Source organism: Sus scrofa, chromosome 7 (assembly GCF_000003025.6).
Source record: "Sus scrofa isolate TJ Tabasco breed Duroc chromosome 7, Sscrofa11.1, whole genome shotgun sequence".
NCBI classification, from domain to species: domain Eukaryota; kingdom Metazoa; phylum Chordata; class Mammalia; order Artiodactyla; family Suidae; genus Sus; species Sus scrofa.
This window is the reverse complement of record NC_010449.5, coordinates 111,067-131,888: the sequence shown is the minus strand read 5'-3', so window position 1 is coordinate 131,888 and position 20,822 is coordinate 111,067.

Here is a 20,822-nt window from a genome sequence, read left to right as displayed (position 1 = left end):
CATGGGTTCACTTATTCAACAAATGTTTTTGAGCACCCACTACTTGTCAGTGAACAAGTGGAAGATCTCTGCCTCCACGTTGCTGTACGTTGTAATCAGTGAACTGCTTTCCCCCAACGTGTTCACAGACAGCAAACAGGAGCTTGCTAAGAACAGAAGCGGCAAAGAGAGCTCTTGGTGCTTTCGCACACGTGTCCTCTGCATTCCCCTCCCTGAGCCACGCTGAGACGTTGAAAACCACTGGGCCTGGCTTTCGCGTGTGATTGCTAACCTTCAACGCCATCTTCTGGTTCACTCCTTTGTCATAACTACCCTTCTGAAGGGGTAGTTTTTCTTTTGCGATGAGGGGGATACAAAGAATAACTTCTTTTAATCACTGAAACTCTCCGGGGCCTTAGTACCTCTGGGAAGCAGAGGGTGACAGGCAGCCCTCCCAGGTGCCCACCCAACATTTTGAGACCTTCGTCGCAGTTGAAGCAGGAGTTATAAAGCTGACCCCCCCCCCAAGGAAATCAAAGTGCCCCTCAGGAAAAGATTAGATGTTATCTTAAATGTCACCACTTGATAGAAATGTGAACCTGGAGAGGAAACTGGTTCACTGCATGTCTAACAAAACAAAGCTGATCATCACGGTGTGTGAGGAAATTATTCATTCCAGCGAATGGTCCAGATGTTGAAGTGCTGCCGTAGGTGGAATCCGGTCTGAATGGAGTAGCTCAATTTTCATTTCACATGTGTCCTAAAGAAAATGTAGGAACAGCTGAATTTACCTAAATTCAGTATTTTAAAAATCAGTCTTTTAATATTAAAATTCACCACGCAAGAATATATTTTAGAAAAACCCGTACCAGACACAAACAATACATTTTAAATGACTAAATAAAACTGTTTTCTCATGAATTCATTCTTTAAGAGGGGAGACCTCAACGTGCCATCCACAGTGCAACCAGATGATTGAAAAAGTTAAAGGGCAGGTAATTCTTAGTTGCTAGTAAAAAATCAGGAAAATACTAAAAGGGATGTGTTGTTACAGTGTAGTTCATATAAGATAAATATCTCCTCTGATGCTCTTTGGTTGTATGTGTGTGCAGTGCTTTGACTGTGGCCTCTTATATGTCAGTATTACTCTATCATTATGTACTTATATAAGTAATGATACATACCATATAACAGTATAGAAATACACAGCATGCTATACTAGAGTATTATAGTAATATGCTATAGCACATGCTGTACAATATACTCCAGTACTCTAGTACTCTGGTGCTTGTGTATGATCGTACTAGTGTGGTGCAGCAGTCGATGCTCTGTATTAGATGTCATAGTATTCTATCGTGACATAATATTGTAGTATGTGATATAGTGTTATTACTGTGCGGTATCATTGATAATTAAATGCTCAGATGTGGGGCCAGCTGGACCTGGTTCTCACTCATGAGGTCTTGGTGGACTCTTTGACCAAACTCTTTCCTTCCTGTATATGACGGAGGCGATGGCTCTCCTGCCTCTCCGTGATCTGTGATGATGAGGTGGTGCTGAGCGAGCGCCTGCCTGGCTGGGCCCACGTTCAGGTGGAATCTTATCTCTCAGGTTATGCTTCAGGATCTGGGGACGTTTCAGACGTCATCGTACTTGACCTCCAACCAAAGCTGCCCAGGGCGGGGCGGGGTGCAGATTGGGGCAGCGCAGGCAGTGCTGGACAGGGAAGAGATCCAGAGGGGTCTACGGAGGTCCACGAGGCTTGCCCAGGACTCTTTCTGACCCACGGCTCTCCTTTAGCCTGGCCTACAGGCATTTGTCTGTCCGTCGAGACAATATTTCAGAATCAGCCTTGGAGCTCAGGTTCTCATCCTTTTGGCTCCTCTCGGCTTCTTCTCTCCATGCTGTGGGGCCTGGACCTTCTTCCAACCTAAACGGTTGTTTCTTCCTTCAGCTCTCACTTTGAACCAGTGGCCTTTCTGGTTATGGTGAGTTCGGAGTAAGAAAAACTGCCTCTTTTAAAGCCACTGACGTAACCAGTGGTTTTTATTCTTCTCCGAGGAAACTGGAGGACAGGGGTCCTGCTTCTCGGGCCCTTCTCTCCCATAGTTAATCCTCTAGGAAAATCCAACTTTAGGAGTGACTTACACAAGAGAGGAGTTAGAAAGGAGTGCTCTGGGAAAGAAATTATATGTTAAATGCTGCCACAGCACACCCAGTTTACAGGAATTGAGGTGAACTTCATAAAGTGATAAATTCCTTGGCAGAACAAAAATCCAGTCCTTAAACCTGAATCTTTGTTCATGCAGAGCTGAACACGCTTTCCTAATGTAATTTGCAGTGTGCCTTTTCTCCACTGAAAGAGTTTTGCAGAATAGCCCCGAGCATTCCCAGAGCACAGGCCTAGCATGGGGACCCTGTTGCCCACAGGTAACAGGCAGGCTTCCTCAGGCACAGAGGACAACCCGCTGCCAGGCAAACTGGCTCGAGGTTGTAATCAGTTAGGCGGTGAAGTCATGGAGTCGAGACATGGCGCCCGCAGCTGTTCTCTTTTGTCCCCTCCTCTCGCCAGTGTTCTGAGAAGTCTCCTGTGGCGTTGTCCTTTCTCCGACTACATAAGCAGTGACGCATCTTTAACAAGGGACCTCTTGATTCTGCCAGCTCCTTTCACCGAGCCAACCAACGTGCAGATGGTTTGTAAGGACTTTGGGCAATTTCTGAAAATGGAAGCAATGGGTGAAAAGCCAGTTTCACCCATTTGCAGCAGGTCACGAGGCTGGGTTATTCTCAAGCTCGTTGACCATCCTTCTAGCCAGACACGGGGGACATACCGCCACTTGTCACATACGATGTGTCACTTCTGAGACTCAAAGGGCTTGGTGCTTCCTGTCACCATTCTGGGAATTCAGGTGACCAAGCTGTGAGTGTCCAGAACATTCCTGGTCATGTGGCGTGGAGACAGGGTGCAGGGAGAGCTGGGTGCTGGCTTTCTGATCTTCCTCACACTGTCTGCTCCCCTGGTGGAAGGTAAGGGCTCCCCGAGGGAGGGATGGCAGGCGTGGCCTTGGGGAGCCCTGGGACCCAGGGAGAGGAAGGGGCGCTTGGGCACGGGTGTGCGGAAGGGCCTTGGGAGGGCGGTGGCCATGTACCCAAGGACCTGGGTGGACGTGTGACAAGCTCAGAGCTGAGATGATGAGATTCCAGGGAGACTGGGGGAGGCTGACCAGGAACCCAACAAAGCCTGTCGGGAAAGCAGGTTGTGAGGTACCAGTGTACCTCCCCCACGTGGGCTCTGGGAGTGGAGGCCTTGGGGACCCTAAATACCTGGGGTGCTACAGCGTCCTGCCTTTCCCCCCACACCTGCCCTGGCTGAGGTGCTCTGCCCCACTGGGGTGGCCATTGCTCCCCCATCTTCCTGCCGGTGAACAGCCTCTCCAGGGTCTTGCTGGATGTTCAGGTCCTGTCTTTCCGGAAGGTCCCCCCAACCCCCGTGGCCCAGCCCCGCCAGAGGCCAGGCCAGGAGCACTGGCCCACGTCCTGCAGGTCCCTGTGGGCAGTACCGTGGGTCCTGCACAGCCCCAGCCTGGCCTTCCAGTAACTTGGCCCCGTGGCCAGCCAGGAGAGGCAACAGGGCAGAGTCTGGGGGGCAGAAGAGGAGCCTCTGCATTGTTTTCAAACAAGGGGAGCGATGGCCTTTGCCGGAGGGCTGCACTCCTGCGGGCTCAGAGCTCTGTGGAGCCTGGGAGTCGAGACCCAGCAGCCAGCCCGGTGCAGGTCTCCTCTGGGCCACTGTCCTTGTCCTTGCAATTTACCGTCTTGTTCCCTCTCAACAGGATGCACCAGGCCGTTCCCCTCAGTCTGGTCAGGGGCACAGCCCCTCCATGAGACAAGAGCAGAAAAGACAGGGTGGTGTCCAGCAGGCGCCCCCCCGCCCCTGGTGTGGGAACTGGTGGGAGGTTGGCATGAGCGATGCCCGAGTGGGCGGGGGAGCAGCTGGCCAGGAAGCAGCGTCATTCCCCAGCCCGGTGCCCCGTGCTTGGGGAGATCCACAGGGGGCATTTCAGGTTGGAAAGCACTGGTTCCTCCTTGGCTCCGTGCTTTCCACGCTGGACAGCCTCTGACACACAGCAGCTTAAGTGCTTTATACACATAAACTGATTCTAGTAAGAGTTACTGACCTAATTTGAACTTGGATATTAAGCGACTCAAAAAGTCCTTTCAACGCCTCTCCGCAGGTGTTTAGCTTAAAAATCCTGGACGTGTCTCCTTCTGAATATTCTAAGACCTTTATGTACGAATGCCAGTGATTTGCCCTGACTGGGAAATGAGGCGGGGCTTCCACGCCAAGTCAGGTGGCAGCTCCTCTTTAGGGACTCAGGGACCTGTTCTCCTGGCAGGCCACCTGCAGCTGCAGAGGTGGACACCCTAGGAACTTCACTGTGGAGTTCCTGCCTCAGAGCTCTGAACTGGACCCAGGCTGGCCCTCTGAGAGGGGGTGTCTGCCCCTAGAATGTGCAAAGGCCCACGACCCACACTCATCCACACCCTAGGACTTCTCCTGGGATGCACACAGCAATGAGAGCCCAGCATCATTGGGTTTGGAGGCCCGGCCTCCCCCACCAAGAGGAAGTGGCCCCTTCTGACCTTGGGCATGGCCCGGTGTTCTTCTCCTGGACACGACGGCCAACAGCCTGGTCCCTGACACCTTAGACGGGCTCCGTGACGCACTCAAAGAAACTTTCCTTGGCCGGTGAGGAAGTGAGGTAGGCGTCATGATTCCATCTTCGAGACGAACACTTATGATCTAGGGATGTTACCAGAACACGCTGGTCAGTGAGGCCACTCTTGGCCACACACCTTGCTGATGCCCAGGCTCCTGACCTTTCACCCAGTCCTTGCAGGCCCCCGGGACTGTCACTTCCTTGTCTCTGCTTGCCCCCTCTAGCACTCGGCTGGACATGAAGAAGCAAAACCACGAGGGGCTGCAGGCTCCCTGCTGCACTCACCTGGTGCCCTTGGCTGCCCACCTCCTGGAGAAGCCGAGGCACCTGCTGCACCCGAGGAGCTACTGGGTCCCACCTGCCTGCATCAGAGGCTCGGGAGGGAATGAGGCGATGGCCGAGGTGCCCCTGCACAGCCAGGGCAGGTGGCTGGTGAGATGTGTGTTTTGGATTTAACTGGCCAACTCATCCCCAAGCTCAAGGTTCTGAAAGGTCGTGTGCACAAGGGCCCAGGGAATGGACGCACGTCCATCAGAGGCATTCAGTCACTGGGGCCAGTCTGGACCCTGACAGAGGCTTTCTCCAAAGACATATGTTGTTCAAAGTGGGTTCTCATGTGCTCATCGGCCAGCTCCTGCTCGTGGCCCTTGGCCTGGGCAGCAGAGGCGGGTCTGCGTGGAAACGCTGAGGGCTCGGGTGCGAGGTAGCCGTCTCTGGGCTGTCCTTGCCTTTGCCCGTCGCTGTGGGCAAGCCTCCAAGGCCCAGGGCTGAACGCCTGCGGCATCTCCCGGGAGCCTGTGCCCAGGAGGCTCTCCGTGGTTGCTGAACTCACCCGTGTCCTTCATCTGCCTGAGCTGAAGTTTCTGGTTTGAAACTCCCCTCAGAAATTCCCTTTCTTTTCTAAACATTGTGCTTTTTCTTTCAACTCTTAGCCAAGTATCATTCAAGGCCAGCAGGCAGTGCGTTTTGAATAACCCCCTGGACTTGAGTAGAACTTTCTGCTCACTGAACTCGGCTCTCTTTTTATTTGGTATTGTCTGTCAAGAGTAGAAAGGAACCAGCTTACAGAGAAGATGAAGCCTCCAGAGGCTATGCCGTGAGAGCTTAATTAAGCTTCTTTGGCAGGTGCATTTTGCTTTTATCTCAAAGTGTCACCATTGTCCCCGAAGGTCACAGGTAGTAATCAGGTCCTTGTAGGTTGTACTTGGGGGTGTTCGTCCTGCGCGACCTACGTAGAACTTTTGGGATGCTTAAAATTTTTCACTTTGCCAATTTATAAACTTTCTACTTTTATAGATTAATGTGATGTTCCTTTTGCTGGGAAATTTTTGCCATTTCTTGGCTTCTTTTTGTGGCATCTGTAACAAAAGTCCTCCTAATCTGTTCTTTTCTGACTCCATCTTTATAAATTAAAAATCCACATTCCTTTCTCAAAGTTCATTGAAACGTCCCAATTCCTTCACAATTTCTTCATTTTGAAAATCAAGTTCAAGGTCCATCAGCAAAGTCCCTGTTTATTTTGATTCTCACATTAAACCACCGAGTAGATGAGTATATATCTAGCGGGGCTATTTTGTTTGCATTAGCTTACTGAATAATTTTCAGGAAAATCTTGTTCTCGAAATATGGAACAATCGCGCCCAGATCTCAGTAGTGTGCGTGCATCAGTCCCTCACAAGGAGGCTCCCTGAACTCTCCGGTGTCCGTCTGTCTGTCCTGAGGTTTCTGTTCTGTCTGCCACGTCTCCCCACCTGCAGCAGCAGAACCACAGGGCACAGACTGAGACCCCCACCGCGTGACCAGGTCTCAGAGAAGTAGAGCAGGTGCTGCACCTTGACCTGGGGGCCCTTGCACCCACCATGAGGCTCCGACCCTCCTAAGGCCCTCGAAGATCAGGAGCAGTCCTGCCCTGACGGCTGAATGCTCCCCAGAGTAGCCCAGAGCACCCCAAGACTGTTCTGCCTCAGGTTTCTGCCCTCTTCTGGGAGGCAGAGCTTGTGAAAACTGAGTCCTAATGTTGGAGGCGAGGACCTGAATCTCCCTCGCACCAGCTGCAGGCTGGAAGCACACCCCGGATCTCAGTAAAGTTCTTCTTCTGAGATCTGGAGGCCGGTGGCACCTGGTGAGCCAAGAGCCCACCGAGTCTGCCCACAGGAGGAACACAGAGCAGAATGAAGACCGGTCGGAGGGACCAAAGGCGAGGCACTGAGGGAAGGCAGGGCGTCGTGACGATGGCATTCGGCCCAGACCTTGAGCTCGGCAGTGTCGCGGAGGAGGGAGGAGGGCCGAGGATGCCCCGGCTGGGTGTGGCAGCGGGCGGAGAGCCCAGATCGGGTGGAGAGTGGCTCGGGGTGAAGGGAGGGGCTCCGGGCCCACGAGGGAGACCTCAGAGCCTTAGGAACAGCCACCCGGCCTGCACTGTGTGAGCAGGACCCAGGCGCTTCCCTGGGAGGCCAGGAATCTGCATTCCCGTCAGGCCGGGGTGCCCCGGGACCACCCGGGGGCAGCGGGGGGAGGGGGCACGTTACCCATGTCAGAGGAGGAAGTGATGCAACCCACTCGAGTTTCAGGAAGGCAGCTTTGCAGCGGGGGGGAGAGGGCCTGGAGGTGGGAGCGCGGGCGCTGGCTGGGGGCCGGGCGGTCACGGCAGAGGCCATGTCAGAGATGTGCTGGCCTGGTTGCCGAGAACCAGACATGGAGGATAAGTCTGAACCGGCAGCTGGACGTTTGGGTGGAGCGTCCTGTAAAAAGGAGCGCAGCCCACGTCAGAGCAGGGTGGTGGGGGACAGGCCCCGAGGACAGGGAGGGCCAGAGTCCTTGGCTCGGTGGATGCCGGCAGGCCCTCCATTGCCCTGGATCGTCAGGCTGGGGGCAGGGGCAGGGCAGGAGGAACTAGGTTTCCCCTGACCGTGGATGCAGGTCACTTCCCTCCAAGGAGGTTTCGTTTGGCAGGCCCTGAGGTAGCCCTGGTGGCAGCCGCAAAAGGTGACGACGTCCTTTAGGCTCCAGGCCTGGGAGGGAGCCTGGGAGGGAGCCTGGGAGGAAGCCGCGCTCCGGGTGGCTGAGAGCAGACGTGCCCTGGGAACACGAGGGAGGAGGGAGAGGATCCAGTGCCAAGAGGGCACAAGTGGGGCGGGGGCTGTGACTCCAGCGACTAGTTGTCCGGACATGAAGCTGCGCGGCCCACTTGGGCAGCTGAGGTTGGAGGTCTCTACCCAGTGCCCTCCAGGTCGGGGCTGGTTCTCCACTGTGAGCGGGGGCGGGGGTGGTGGTGGGAGGCAGGCGTGGTGCTTCCACTCGGGGATGAACCCTTGAGATGCGGGGTTCCTAGGGGCGCCTGCACCTGATGCGCTGGGTGGACCCTTGGCCCCCCACCTCCTGGGAGCCCAGTACGACCAGCCCTGAACACGGCCTTGGGCGCGGCCCTTGGTGGGAGGTCCTTCTGGTCCTCTGCTCAGGGCGACGCTGCTCCCGTCACTGTCCACATCCACGACCTCTGCCCTCCAGAGGGTCCCTCCGAGGGCAGAGGCAGGATCCGCACATATTGGGCTCGCCAGGAAAGAACACATGAGTGAGTGGTGGTTGCGGAGAGAAGGCAGGTTCACACCCATTTAGGTGAGGCCACATGAGACGAGCATGGCCGGAGTGAACCCCGCTCCTCCAGGAACAAGAGGTCGTTCTTGCTCAAGATGCTCATTGCAGCGGTCGTCACTGCGGTACCTGGAACTGGGTTAAACATCCAGTCATGGGGAACAATTCAATACACGTCAGCGCAGTCGCACTGTTGGGAAATTGTATGTACGGAACTTTTTGTGAATCCGGCAAACGTGCTTGTGATCGAAGTGAAGCGGAGAGGGGCACAGAATCCCGTGCTTGTGTGTGGTCGTAGCCGAGAAGACGTGCGGGAGTGGGGGTCCGTCTGCACGTGGACAGTTGTCCTTTCCTCCATTCCTTTTCCGAAGCTGATGCTTTCTTAGGGATAAAATATGTTACAATCAAAACTGTCGAATCGTGTCCTTAAGGACAGAAAATAACACAGCCTGTGGCTGACGTTGTGACACATTTACCCCCAGCCCGGGCCAGCCCCCGTTCTCTTCCTTCTGGCTGTGAAACTCATCCCTCACACTCTGTGGTGCAAGTCACACCTGTCTTCACACTGGGGTCGTCTTCTGGGTCGCTTCACTCTCGCTTGGGTTGAGGCTCTTGGCCAGGACCACAGGACTCCACTGTCAGAACTCAAAGCGGATCTTCTGGGTCAGGTATTTTGGGGAAATAAAGAGATATATTGGAGCATGCTTCCTGCCTCAATATACTTTCAGTTGAATACCTCTGGGTCTCTTGTCTTTACTTTGGAGGAACCACTTTTATTAATGAACCACCCATGATGCTCTTAAGGCAAGAATCCAATGGCCTCATCCCTTTTCTGAGCCTCTGGGCCTCTCAGCTCCTCTGCAGAGTCTGATCAGCCTTTGCCCACGATACGCCTCGGGTCTGGTCTTCAGGGACCTCCGGCTTCGTCGTCATTGCTTTCATGTTCCGTTGGCGTCCAACTGAATTCCTTCCCTCCTTCCCAGCATCTCTAAGCCTCACAGCGCCTTGGAATCAGCCCTGATCATCTAACCAAATACTTCAGAGCTGCTTATTTTCTCGACGCCAATCACCGTCATAGCCTTGGGCTCAGTGGCCTTGTCTGCCCTCTTGAACCAAAGCAACCTCACTACTGCCTCTAGCCTTTGCCACCCCTCCCAGTGATTCCAGTGCTGTGTCTTCAGCAGGAAAAGGCGGGTTTTTCTCCATCCCAGCATATTCTCCTCACAGCCCAAATTCAAGCGTTCAGCCATAGCTTCTAACTTCCCGTTCCTGGGCTGGTCCTCTCTGAACCACCTCCTGTGATGGGCTGTCCCTTGGCTCTGCAGGAGCTCTATCTCAGGGGATGTGTGATACCTATGGGCAGGGTTTCTAAAAATTTACTCAGCGTGTATTTAAATTTTAAACTGCTCGACTGAGGTATGATTGACATGTAAGAAGCTGAACCTACTTCATACATACGAATTGAGTTTGGGTTTAAATACAGTCTTTGAAACCATCACCCCCATCAAGGCCATGAGCATATTCTTTGCCTTCCAGCATTGTTATTCTGTGGTGAGAACACTTAACACAAGGTCTACCCTCTTAGCCGAGCGTGAGTGTACAACACAGCGCCGTTTGCCCAGGTACCGTGCCCTGCGGTGGACCTGCCTCCAGAACCTGTCCCCCTCCGTCCGCACGACGTGCCCTTTGGCTGTCACCTCCCTCCCTCCTCCTCCAGCCCCTCCTCTACCCTCTGCCCCTGTGAGTGTGCCTATTCGAGGTTCTACGTGCAAGCGCAGCCACACAGGACCCACCCTCCACGTCCGCCTGTCTCGATGAGGTCCGTCCATGTCGTCACAGTAGCAGGAGGTCCTTCTTGTTTTAAGACCAAACGAAACCCCACACATGCACACACCACATTTCTTTATCCATTCATTGCAGGTGTTTTTAAAAACTATGGGGCATTGTATTCATTCAACAAATATTCTTGGGTAACTTTTACAATATCACGGCACCTGCTGGGCTGCGAGGGGTGTGGACAGATTGACAGCTATTGGCACACAACTGCACCTGAGAGGCCAAGACCAGACTCGTAGCGAAACTCCAGGTGGGGGGTGCCTGGTCAGTGACCACAGGGGTTTTTAAATCTTGGTTTGTGTCTACCCCGTGTAGTACTTTATTTTCCCCTAAGTTCTAAGCGTAAGGATCACGTTTTCTAATTCTTCATTATTTTCATAGGGACCTAGAACAGGGCTCTGTGTGAAGTAAGCTCTCTGGCAGGCAACTCAAAGCTGAAAAGTGAGGCAATTTTTCAAATGAGGCTCATTTTTTAAAATAACAAATCTGGGTTTGCACTGTCCTCACTGTCCTTCCACGTGGGCCACATTCAGATGCTTTCATCCCCTCAGTGCATCAGGGCCACGCTTTCCTGGGCTCCCCTGCCCTCAGGACATGCCAAGCCCTGGCTGGGGCTTAAGAGCAGCTCTGCGTCTCAGCCTTTGCCTTCTTGTTTTTAGGAGAGCAGGTCACTAGAATTTGTTAATGACCCCTCCATCTTTTCTCGTCCTTCGCGCGCTTGACAGTTGATTCCAGGCAGTGACCTTGAAAAAGTCTCAGGATGAGGACTTGCCTATTGACGGTTGAGGTGATGATTTGAGCAGGAATCCCATGGAGATGGTACATGGTCCCCAGAGCATCAGAGGCAGGTGCTTCTTCCTGAAGGCGCTACCTGGCTCACCTGGTTGTGGTGGCTGCAGGCGTTCTCCGTGGTAAAGAAGAGAAAGTTACTACTTCCCTCTCCCTGACTGATTGTTCTCTTGGGGGAGATAAGTTGAGACTATGAAAATATCCTGCCTTTTCTCAAAGCTTAGCCCAGTGATTTTGACACCCCTAATTTGTGGGTTAGAAGCTGCTGTCTCCTCGGTGGCTCACATTGCTCAGTGAGCCCTGGGGCTGTCTCTCTTGGCACTTCCCTCTCTTTTTCAGACACTTCCCTGCTTTCTGGCCCCACAAGTCTCAGGCTTATCTGGTCATTTCTCTGCTTCCACCCTGGATGAACCCCCTCCCCAGAGCTGAACGCCACCCCAAGGACACCTGACTTAAAACAGGCTGTGGGCCTCTGTGCTTGAACTTCTGTATCACAGCCACAGCCACAGCCAATCACCATCTTCGGGTGGAGACACTGGCCCCAGAAGAGCAAGGCCATCTGCTTGGCTCCCTCTCAGGAGGGAGGCGGGCAAGTTGGTCACAGAAGGATCCGGCTTTGAAGCAATTCCAGCTTCTGCCAGCCTGGGGAGCCTGAAACTAGGAATCAAGTGTCTTTATTTTTCCAAAAACAGCTCTTAAGGAGGTAGAATCCAGGAAGTCTAAGTTATCCCACAGAACCGAGTGCTGCTCAAGCAGCCAGGAAATGGGCATGTGTGTCCCAGAAGGTCAGGTAGCTTGGTCTCTAAAGCACATACCACACACATCATACATACATTGCAACACATCACACACATGGTGTGCATATTGCACAAGTGCAACCACGTATCGCGCATACCACACACGTGACATATGCCAGCGGTATGTGTGGTGGGTGCCCAAATCATCACCATCACTGTCTCAGGCCCCCCCTCCACTCCCTCCCTTCCCAAGGCACCGTTTCCCTTTGGCTCCATCCAGGCCTGTTTGGAGGCGATGGCAGCGCCTCACCCCCTCCTGAGGGTCAGCGGACATGCAGGGTCCAGGCTGGGCCGAGACTGACAGTTGCCACCGGGGGCCAGGTGGACGAAGCCTTTCTCGCCTCTGGTCTGGTTTCTAATGTCCACTCGGACCCTGAGCTTCACTTTATTCTGTGCATCCGGAGCTACACCACCCTTTTTCCTCTCGCCCCTCTGGCTGGCATCAGTGTCCAGATTCCCACCCTTTCCGAGTTCCTCCTTCTTTCTGGCTCCATGGGCAGAAACGCGCACTTACAAGGCTGACAGGCTGAGGCCGTGGGGTGGGAGGTGGGCTGGGCATGGGGGGAGCAGGAGGCCTTGGGCACCTGGAGGAAGGGTGCAGGGGGCTGGCGGGCAGGGGAGAAGGCGCAGCCAGGCGGTGACAGTGCTCAGATGCCAGTGCACGGGCAACCAAACCTTGAAGCGTTTCCGACAAGCTCTTTTTTAGATTAGATAAGGGTACCCTAGGGCAGTGTTCACCTCAAGGGGCATTGGATAAAGGGTGGCCACTGCCACCACTGCCACTACTGTCACTGCTGGTACCACTGCTGACACTGCTGCTGTTGCTATGCCTATGGTGCCTGCTGCTCTGAGCTCTACCACTTCTCTATCTTGATCCTGAGCTGGGAAACTCTAAGCCAGGCTCTCTCAGAGAACTCTGCGTGTCTGAAGGCCCCAAACTGGATGCAAGCCCCTCCACGACCCTCTGTGAATCCTAGTGCAATTGTTCAGACCCAATGGGGCACAGGTGTGGGAGTCCAGGAAGCTGCCCGCGACCCTAGCTCCCCCTCCCCCAGACCAGCGGGAGCTCCAGTCTCTGGAAGACAGGCCAGGAGGCTCAGAGCTGGAGGCACTACCACCACCATGTCACTCTCTGATTCCCAAAGGTGACTTTGGTCCGATTCTCTCCTCTCCCTCACTAAGCCAGCCACATACCCGGCACGGCTCTAGGGTCGGGGACTTGCAGGGCCTTCTCAGTCAGCAAGGATGACAACTTGTCCAAAAGGATATAGCAGAACTTCTGTTTCTCTTCACTTTTATCTAAAGTTTAAAAAATGCGGCGAGCCAGTGTGCGTAGCCCAGGGAGGGACGGTGAGCTGTCCAGCGCCCTGATCCTTGAGGAGGGTGCTAGCTAGGACCGCCACGGGCACTGCCAGGTCAGCTAAGTGAGTCTGGGGTTAGAATCTTCTGGTGTTGACGGCCTCCCAAAGAACCAGCAGCAAGAAACCATGAATGGAAGATGGTGATAGGGAGCAAGAAGAATTCACCTCTGAGCGCAAAGCTCTCTCTCGGCTGCCTGCCTAGGTTCAAAACGCCAGTACTAATCGAACAAGAAGTCAGGTCCACATTTGAGTTTCTCAGAAGGGCTGTTTGACATGTAGATGCTGCAGACTGAATGTCTCTGTCCCTGTGGAACTCCTGCGGGAACCCTAACCCCAAGGTAATGGTGCTGAGAGGTGGGGCCTTTGGGAGGTGATCAGGTCAGGAGGAGGGAGCCCACACAAATGGGACTAGCGCCCCCCAGAAGGGACCCCGAGAGCTCCCTTGTCCCTCTGGCCACGTGAGGACACTGGGAAAGCAGCTGTGTGTGAACCAGGAAGGGGCTTCATGAGGCCTCATGCCACCAGTGCCTTGACCTTGGCCTCTGGACCGTGAGAAGTAAACGCTTGCTGTTGAAGCAGCCCTGCCTGTGGCAGTTTGTACAGGAGCTCAGTCCACCTAATATGGTGGATTTCCACCCTCTGCCACTGACATCGAGCCTCACACCGGAAACACATTTTACCCTAAAGTGTCAGCTGATGATCTTGCCCAGTGACCACGTAAAAGCCTGGAGCGCCCTGGCTTAGAATCACCCAAACGCCCCGCCCCGCTCAGCAGTGATTCGTTCGGTAGCTGAGGCCAGACGGCTCATAGGAAGCCGGGTGCTGAGCTGGGTAAGACGCCACCGCAGCATCACGGGGCTCTCCCTGACACACACGTGTGTGCCACACCCTGCACACTACAGAGTGACAGGTCGTATGCGAAAAGGCTTCTGCAGGATGAAGTTCTGAGGGTGCCACAGAGCATGTGCCTGGAGGAAGAGGGGGGGCTCTGGGAGGGAGCTGAGTCCTGCAGGAGAGGGCGCTCGATGTCTTCCTCTGAGACAAGCTCTGAGAGGGCACAGGCCAGCCCGAGCGGTCAGCCACCAGAAGCAGGAGGCCACGGGGCCTCCTACGGCAAAAGTCAGGCAGACCTTCCAGATGATCCTGTGCTTCCAAATGGGCCTCGTCTCTGGGGCCGGGGGGACCTCACCCTGAATGAACGTGCCAACTTTGCAGCTGCCGCCCAGCCCTGGCCCAGACCCTCTCCGGGGCACCATGACCGCAGCGTGGGGAGGGGCAGACTAGGACCTGGTCTGCCCTCGCAGGACCTAAGAGCAGCAGTATGAGGACTGGAAAATGCTCTCAGAGAGGCTGGTGCTCCGTGTTGCAGGAGATGGTGTTGGAACCTGGAAGCCCAGCAGGATATCTCAGCATCCAGAAGTGACGTCCACTAGTGTTCGAAATCCTCTTATTTACAAAATAAAAGGCTTCCAAAGAAGACCTAGGAGTGAGAAGGAGATCTCAGAAGGGAGGCTTGAGAAGAGGAAGTGGGTACCGGGGAAGGCTGCTGTCCAGACAGAGCAGCTCTGTCTAGGGGCGCACAGGTTTGCGGGGGAAGCTCTGAACAGAAGCAGTTTCCTACTGAGCTGGGAGTCTCCTGAACTCGGAGATTTTTAGGCCTCTTGCATTTTCCAGGGATCAGAGTGTCCCCACAATGGAAGAAGGGCCACATTCTTGAAAGGAAATCGGAAGAAGGACAAACAACAGCTGCTTCTCTCCAAGGTTCTGGGAGCTTTGTCCATCGGTCAATTGCGCAGAAGGTGAACACAAAGATAGTTCTCAGAATGGTCCCCTCTCTGCCACGGAACATCAAAGTACTTATCCCTACACTGGTTTTATTTTTCAGGGGAGAACGCAGAGGAGACTCCACTGAGCTCTCCTCGTATCCAGGGAGAGAGAGATGGAGGGAAAGGGAGATGGAAGGAGAGCGAGACGGATGGAGAGAGACGAAGGGATGGCGTGGAAAGCCACAGTCCACTGCTCTGTTGGCCGTATGACGGGAGATTCCATCTGACATTTCCGGAGGGTGTTTAAGTCTGCAGACCCTTCGACCCATGACAGCGCTTCTGCATTAGTCCACATCCAGTCTCTATCAGACACACTAGGTTTGAAGACTTTAGGTTAAAGACAGTGCTGGAATTTCAGGTAGTCCGCAACTGAAAGGTCTTGACTTCCAGAGGATTGTTCCATGTACCCGGGGTTGGTTGATTTCTTTCTCAAAGGCATCTTTTGCACCAGTGTGGGCTTCTGAGGCCTCTTCGTCTTGCCCCACCCTCACGAGAGGACTTCAAAAGGCAGAGAATACAGACTGAGCAGATCATGAATCAGTGTGGCCGTTCTAATTCAAAGGCAGTGTAGGATTCAATGTAGTGACGCAGAATGTCAGCCCATCTGCTGAGGAAAAAGCCTGCTCCGCCACATCCTCTGCACTGAACCATCTCTGGTGCAAAAGCCTAGCAAGCAGCTCTATCACCACCCGTCTAACCTGCCCAGAAAGACGCCGGGAGGGACAGGTGAGGATGTTCAGACTGCTTATCTCTAGATGAAGAGGTGAAGAAATTTTTACTTTAAAAGAATGTTTCATAGGAGTTCCCGTTGTGGCTCAGTGGTTAACGAATCCGACCGGGAACCATGAGGTGTGGGTTCGATCCCTGCCTTTGCCCAGGGGGTTAAGGATCCGGCGTTGCCGTGAGCTGTGGTGTAGGTTGCAGACGAGGCTCGGATCGCGAGTTGCTGTGGCTCTGGGGTAGGCCAGTAGCTACAGCTCTGATTAGACCCCTAGCCTGGGAACCTCCATATGCTGTGGGAGTGGCCCTAGAAATGGCAAAAAAAAAGAAGACCAAAAAAAGTTTCATATACATATATTCTATTTCAGTAATTAGCATATGTCATTTTTATCTTCAGAAAAAAAAACTTGCTTCTTTTTTTTGCTTTTTAGGGCCATACCTTCGGCATATGGAGGTTTCCAGGCTAGGGATTAAATAGGAGCTGCAGCTGCCGGCCTACACCACAGCCATAGCAACTGCAGATCCGAGCCACGTCTGCAACCTACACCATGGCAAGGCCAGATCCTTTGACCCACTGACTAAGGCCAGGGATCGAACCCACATCCTCATGGATACTAGCTGAGTTCGTAACCCACTGAGCCACATGGGAATTCCAAGCTGCTTTTATTTTAAGAGAGAGAGGCAGATGGACAGATTGAGGTTTGCCATATTCCTGAGCTTCAAATCCAGGCATTGGATCGACCAAGTCAAATCATCTGTAAAGGGTGTTGAAACAACTGAGCTGGAACCCTTAAGTGTGGTGGTAAATCTTTTTTTTTTTTTTTTAGCAGACTTTCTTTTTTTTAGAGCAGTTTTAGGTTTGAAACAAAATTGAGAGAAAGGTACAGAGATTTCCCATGTATTCCCCTTGCCCATCCCCCCCCCACACTCACACACACACACAGCTTCCCCCACCATAAGCTTCCCCACCATGCGTGTGGTACATGTCACGATCCATGAACCTACATGACACCCAGTTACAGCGTCCTCCTCACCCATCCTTCGTGTCAGGCTTCACTCTTGGTGCTGTGCCCTCTGTGGGTTTGGACGAACGCATAGTGTATCTACATGACAACATGACTCAGTGTTTTCACGGCCCCTGTGTTGTCTACTCATTGCCCCACCAGGCCCACAGCCACTGGTCTTTATGTTGGAGTTACAGCTTTTTAAAGGCAAGATCTTTTGTTCTACTGCTTCTCTCTTTGGAATTTGGATGTAGAGAAAACTTCCATCTCACCCTCCCAGCTGTGTGGTCTGGATCCAGTTATTTAACCTCTCTGAGTCCAGTGGCCTCAGCTGTGACGCGGACACAGAATTACTGGCAGCGATGATCTAAGGTCTCCAAAGCATTGCCGTAATTCTGAGGAAGGCGCCTGCACCTGTGAGTGCCCTGCACATGCGTGTTGTGTGTATATGCTGTGCATCCTATGTGCAGTATGGCTGTACATGCATGCACTGCATTCACGGGTGCCCGTGTGTATGCACACGTGTGCATGCCTTCTGCCTGTGTGCTATATGTGAGCATATGTGCACGTCTATGCACTTGCTCTCAGTTTACTCCCACCAGGTATTTCTGTGTATTTCTGATGTGCTTTACTGTTAGCCTAGGCAGGAGGTGCTGCTGAGACCCACGGGTGTTACAGGGTATCAGAGCGCAGGGGAACTGCCGGGAGACCCTGTCGCAGCTCCCTCCCAGCCAGCAACCTTGTCCTGCCCCCGGCGCCCCCACCTCCCAGGGCTGGGACGAATGAGTGGTCAGAGCAAGAATTCAACGCGGCAGCTGAAATGCTATTTATTTGTCAAATCCCCAAAGGCACCCTCTGCCGAGGTTGGTTTCCTGACTCACAGCACTTTGGTCTCCTCCGATGTTTTTAAGCTGCGGAGAAGTGTCTTATTTATCATCACACAAAGCTTAAAAGAACCAAGAGACAGAGTTCCACCTCTTGACTTTCAACAACACCAGAGAAAAAAATTGAGCAGTCAGCTGTCCTAGGTCTCAGATGAAACAAAATGTTTTAATTCTGGCTGATTTATTCTTTTTCCCAAGAAGGGCTTTACACTGGGTGATAAAATTTCTTTAGTTTGGTGTCTTTGTTTTTTTCCTTTAGGGCCACCTGTGGCATACGGAAGTTCCCAGGTCTGGGGTCAAATCAGAGCTACAGCCAATAGCCTACGCCATAGCCACAGAAATGCGAATCTGAGCCAGGTCTGTCTGCGACCTACACCACAGCTCACAGCAAAGCTGGAACCTTAAGCCACTGAGCGAGGCCAGGGATCGAACACACATCCTCATGAGTCCTAGTCAGATTTGTTAACCACTGAGCCGCAAAGGGAACTCTTCGGTTGGGGTTTTTTAAAAGATATATTTCTTTTACTCCTTACCCATATAAACTTTATTTATTAATGTTAAAAATAACAGTAGATTCAAAATTCTGGAGCAGAAGTGGAAAATATAAACAGAGCATGTAACATTGGACCCCACACCACAAAGATTACCATGCAATTTGTTGCTAAATGAACTTAATGTCTTCTATTAAATCCTTTATTAGAAGCCTTCTAATGACTCCTACAGCTCCTGGAACTTAGGCTGTATAAGCCACATCATTTGCTACTTTTCTAAATTTCCCAAACCAGTTTATACCGAGATCTCAACCAGGAAACAAGAATTGTATACACCTCTCCCCCTCTTCTTTCTCCCTGGTGGAACCTACTGAGAAGTATTTTAGAAGATTCCCAAATCTTCCCAAATGGTAAAAAAGATTATTGGTTTCCCAAATGGATTTTTTTTTTTTGTCTTTTTGTCTTTTTGTTGTTGTTGTTGTTGTTGTTGCTATTTCTTGGGCCGCTTCCGCGGCATATGGAGGTTCCCAGGCCAGGGGTTGAATCGGAGCTGTAGCCACCAGCCTACGCCAGAGCCACAGCAACGCAGGATCCGAGCCGCGTCTGCAACCTACACCACAGCTCACGGCAATGCCGGATCCTTAACCCCCTGGGCAAGGGCAGGGACCGAACCCGCAACTTCATGGTTCCTAGTCAGATTCCTTAACCACTGCGCCACGACGGGAACTCCTGGATTTATATTTTTATTTTATTTTATTTTGCTTTTTAGGGCCACACCTGAGACATAGGGAAGTTTCCAGGCTAAGGGTCCAATCAGAGCTGCAGCTGCTGGCCTACACCACAGCCACAGCAATGTGGGATTCAAGCCCTATCTGCGACCTACACCACAGCTCATGGCAACACTGGATCCTTAACTCACTGAGCAAGGCCAGGGATCGAACCCGTGTCTTCATGGATGCTGGTTGGGTTTGTTACTGCTGAGCCGCAATTGGAACTCCCTGGTTTATATTTTAAACATGCGTATCATTTGGACACACAGAACCCCAATTCAGTGATATGGAGTACAGCCAAAGGGCAGCTGCCCACCATGAAACACTTGGCTTTAAACATGTCCCCTGACGATAACAAGGAATTTCAGGAAGCCCAGCCCGGGGATTCTCCGTCTCGGCACCATGGACGTCTGGGGCCAGATAATCATTTGCTGCAGTGGAAGTTCAGCAGCATCACTGGCCTCTATCCACCAGATGCCAGTAGTAGCCACCATCCTAGCGTGACAGCCAAAATGCCTCTAGACATCCCATAAGCCACCCCAGGGGAGGACAACCTGTGATCCTTAACTCTAATTAAAAAAAAAAAAAAAAAAGAGGAAAGCAACAGCAATACCTGCTACCCCGCGGATGGCCCTCAGAAACTTTGGAGAAGGCCAGGAAGGACACCAGACCCAGAGGACACTGTGTGGCCCCATGTATATGAAATAATACCTGCAAGGCGTAGAGAAAGAAATTGCGTCCGTGGTTGTCGTGTGGGGTTGGGCCAGGCTGCACGTGGGCGTGATGGGTGCTGGGTGACGGCAATGTTCTGAGTCTGCTTCCTGGTGACAGCTGCACAGCTTAACTTGTTGAATTGTACACTTCAGATGGTGGATTTGTTGGTTATGTAAATTTGACCTCAATAAAGATATTTTTAAAAAAATTTAAAAAAACCAATAGGAGGGTAAATGTACTGCAGAGGGAGGAATCACAGCAGGTCCACCTGACCTCAGCACCTTCCTTTGACACCGGGCAGTAGTCTCCTAATGACAGAGGTCAGATGCCCCACAGTCTGTGGGCCCCAAGGACCGTTAGGGCAAAGCCCGCAGTGTTTTTGTTGGGGCGACAGCTGCAACGTCTGTTAGCACCTGAGGCAGCTCCACGGGCAGCTTGGTTAGTGTTGGTGTATCTTCTGTGGAAAATAGCGTGTACGCATGGTCACCCATGTCCAACCTGGCCAGGAAGAAGACAGGCAATCGGCGGGGACTGTCCTGTGAAACAGTCTGTGTTTTCTGTCTCCGTGTAAAATAGTTTGCAGTGAAACACGCCTGGTGCCACATGAGATGCAAAGGCGAGAAAGGCTTGAAACCCCCCAGAATCCCCCATGGCTGACTCAAACCTCTGCCATGGTTTAAAAAAACAGAAAAAAAAAAAAAAAGTCTATCCCCTTTGGTGAAATAACAGCTGTTGTTGCTATTCAAAGAAATTCTGGGGCCTCTTTTTTTGGTAAATGGGACAGCACCTGTCTTCTTGGAGAATGGAAATTTCTCTTACCTGGAGGCCTAGTCCTTTCCAGAGATTCATAACCTGTCCTGGGTGGAAGAGCTTTCCCTGGTCAAGTTTTAAATAACAACTTGGGAGTTCCCGTTGTGGCTCAGTGGTAACGAAACTGACTAGTATCCATGAGGATGCGGGTTCCTGGCCTTGCTCAGTGGGTTAAGGATCAGCTCAGATCTGGCGCTGCTGTGGCTGTGGTGTAGGCCGGCAGCTACAGCTCTGGTTGGACCCCTAGTCTGGGAACCTCCATATGCTGCAGGTGCAGCCCTAGAAAGACAACAGTTAAAAAATAACTAACTAATGCCTTGGTCCAATACACTACAGCCCTAAGTGAGCCAGCACCTGAAAATTCTAGAATCTGCAGCTCTAATCGATCTAAGAAAAGCAAGAAGAGAAACTGGGTTAGAAATTGGGGCTTTGAGGTTATGGGGTCAGTTACCCCAAGACCTCATTCTGGCAAAGTTTTGGGTGAAAGAAGCTGTTGGTAGTTAATTCACCCCCACCTCCTTTAGCTGGA